Raw genomic sequence first — 3886 nt, 5'->3', positions numbered from 1 at the left:
GGAGAAATAGATATTCATCTTAACTTTTGACGTAGTCACGGTGGATTTCCGAAATTTAAGGAATTTAAAGAAAATCTACGTAATCTAAATAAGGTTTAATTCTTCGGTAATTAAGGGAATTAGGATTCTCTATAATTAAATACGGTAATCTGCCTCGATTGCTATGCCTGATATTTCACTATAAATTTTCCTCTTCCATTTCATTATTTTCACCACTCCTATCTTTTTTTTTCCTCAGTTCGTACTTCCATGGATTGTGAAAATGCTTAATCCAGTTCTGATCCTTGACCTCATTCTGTCTATCGTAACAATCATCCTTCTATCCCAACTCCCACCAGAGGAATTTGTTTACCTCTACTTCCCTCTTGGGGTTATTGTATTTATAATTCTCCAGTGTCTTTATATTGCTACACGCATTGATATACACGGTTTATAATCCTGTGTTGTTGTCGTGCTTATATTTTCCCTTATATTTTGAAGCTTCATGCTTTTGTTCTCTTCTCTCGACTTTAAGTAAAGAAAGTAATGGTCCAGAATTTGTAGGTATGAAGTTTCTAATAATCATAATAAACGTTCTAAGCAGAAAGGAATTGTAATAGCACGATTTGATTTGTTAAATTACCAGAAGTTACGGAAAAGACAGAGCCATCAAGAAAATAGTTTCTTAATATGTTTAGAAGTTAAGTAGAATGGAAGAGTTATGTAACATGGTACATGATGAGAGTATGATCTGTGAACCATCATCACGTTCCATTAGACACTCAACATGACTTACTGTAATATAATCACGTTGATCAAGTGTCATTATATTATACTAACTCATGCATCAGTTTCCAACACTACTTCAAAAACATTCATACTTTAAATTCGAAGGTTTACAAAATATAGAAACTAAAACAGTTTCCTTTTATGATATAATACAGATAGCGCGGAGAGATAATTAATATCGGACGAGAATATTTATGAAGGTATCTTCAGAAATATTGAGGATATTAATAATGAAAGATACGATAATATCTTAGAATTTCAAAATCAAATTGTGATGGAGAAATTCATTCACGATGATTTAGAGCGATTAAGGAGTAAGGTATACACTAAAGATTTCATCAGAAACAGAATCATCAGGATTATTTATGTACAAGTTTAGTCCTTGTGATTTGTTCATAGCCTCCTTCATAATTTTGTATAATCCGCTCTTCGGTACTAAATTTTCTATTGAGCGTTTCCAACAATTCATTCTTTATCATCATACTTTTGACTGTTAAGATCGTTTACAGTTTTTGCTGCTTCATTCAGCTTTTTCAATATTCCAAGTATTGATTCATAGACTGGGTGCTTTTCAGAATTTCAGGATAGAATATCATGATTCTAAGAGATAAATGTTATATGTATACATATAACTGTTGATGTAGAAACACTGCAAGATTCAAAATACTGATTGCTAATTTCCCGGTACTTGGTATGGCAATTCTCGTTACAAGATGCGGATGAGTATATGATAAGACTTCAATAGATAAATATAGTGATTTGTAGGAGAGATTTAAGCCAATGAGCAACGAGGTTGCTAGTACGTCTGCTGGTAATATGGTGGAATATATAAGGTTCCCCGGTAACAACAAAAAAGCACGCATAAATGTCAAGGTTATAATAAAGTTGTTCGAATGAAAAGTCGAAGTTGACTTGTTGAAGCTGTAACAAAATTGGCTACTTTGGAAAAGAGTTGAAATGTTATTTTCGGTAATAACAATGCCAAAGGAGCTAGTACAGACACGTGTTAAACGTTTACCCAGGTTTCGAGTGTTTTCAGGTGCATAACTATATGCATCAATCTCTTCTTCCGTAGATGGAGTGCGGTTGGTTCATCCTATCGATTGAAGTGTTTTCAAGAATTATGAAAGGTTTGAATCGCAGATTATAATCGTCAAGATACAAATGAGGTTTAAGATGAAATCAAGTGGCAAACTTGAAGAATTGTTTAGTTTCATATGTTATAATCAATATTTTAATTCATTTTAATTGTTCAATGTTATTAGTCCATAGTTGATAGTCCACAGTTAACAGTCCAATAATTCATATATAGTTTAATATATATAATATTCGAATTAATTAATACGTATCGTGACCCGTGTACATGTCTCAGACTCGATCACAACTCAAAGTATATATATTATTATAGAATAATCAACCTCAACCCTGTATAGCGAACTCGATCATTACAGCATATAGAGTGTCTATGGTTATTCCAAATAATATATATAGATGCGTCGATATGATATGTCAAAACCTTGTATAAGTGTCTCGTGTCATACCCCGTCCTAATCCATCTGGATGAAGTCACCAACATTTGGTCCCATTATGATGATCGACTCCAAATAATGTCTTTAAAATGAGCAAATGCACAGCGGAAGATTTCTTTCATACCTGAGAATAAACATGCTTTCAAGTGTCAACCAAAAGGTTGGTGAGTTCATAAGTTTATCATAAATAATCATTTCCATCATTTTAATAGACCACAAGATTTTCATTTCTCATAAATATACGTCCCATGCATAGAGACAAAAATATCATTCATATGGATTGAACACCTGGTAACCGACATTCACAATATGCATATTAGAATATCCCCATCATTTCGGGATCCTCCTTCGGACATGATATAAATTTCGAAGTACTAAAGCATCCGGTACTTTGGATGGGGCTTGTTGGGCCTGATAGATCTATCTTTAGGATTCGTGTCAATTAGGGTGTCTGTTCCCTAATTCTTAGATTACCAGACTAAAAGGGGCATATTCGATTTCGATCATTCAACCATATAATGTAGTTTCAATTACTTGTGTCTATTTCGTAAAATAGTTATAAAAGCAGCGCATGTATTCTCAGTCCCAAAAATATATATTGCAAAAGCATTTAAAAAGGGAGCAAATGAACTCACCTAATGTATTTTGTAGTAAAAATACATAGAACGACATTGAACAAGTATAGGGTTGGCCTCGGATTCACGAACCTATATCATATATATATATATATATATATATATATATATATATATATATATATATATATATATATATATATATATATATATATATATATATATATATATAACACACATAATTGTAATTGAACAAATTTATATATTAAATTATATATGTTATATATTTAGTTTGTTTTTTCATTTAAAAATAATTAATATTTAGATAGTTTTATATATATATGTGATTAGTATTATGTTGAAAATCAATAAGTTGTTATATGTAAATATTTATATATCTAGTGTTAATATGTTTATTCTATAATTTTACATAATACTTATATATTATGTACCAAATATATTTTTATGTATCTAATATTTCTTTGATAAAATAATGTTAATAATAATAATAATAATAATAATAATAATAATAATAATAATAATAATAATAATAATAATAATAATAACAATAATAATAATAATAATAATAAAAGGCTACCTTTAAATGTTTTCCCAAAAAAAAATGTCCACGCCCGGCCTCGAACCCAAGACCTCTCATTCCCCGCAAACACTCCTAACCATTATGCTATCCAATTATTTCTGTTTTAACTCACCGAGATAAATATATAACCTATGTATATCCTGTTTTTCTTCTTCCTAAATTAATTGGAAAAAAAAATGTAATCTTCTTCACTTCCCAGCTTCTCGGCCCAACAACACAATTAGGCTCTCGGCCCAATTATTTTACAAGTCCAATTATATAAATCGGCCCACTAAATTAAATAGGTTCACGATGGCCCAAGTCAAAAAATAAAAATTCGGCCCTAACAGAAAGAGTAACTTGGCCCTCGGCCCAACAATAGCCCGATTCAGTTATCTAATAAAAATAAGGAAAGTTGTTTCACGTAAATCATT

The sequence above is a fragment of the Rutidosis leptorrhynchoides genome, chromosome 3 (assembly GCF_046630445.1).
Source record: "Rutidosis leptorrhynchoides isolate AG116_Rl617_1_P2 chromosome 3, CSIRO_AGI_Rlap_v1, whole genome shotgun sequence".
Taxonomy (NCBI): domain Eukaryota; kingdom Viridiplantae; phylum Streptophyta; class Magnoliopsida; order Asterales; family Asteraceae; genus Rutidosis; species Rutidosis leptorrhynchoides.
This window is presented reverse-complemented; position numbering follows the sequence as displayed.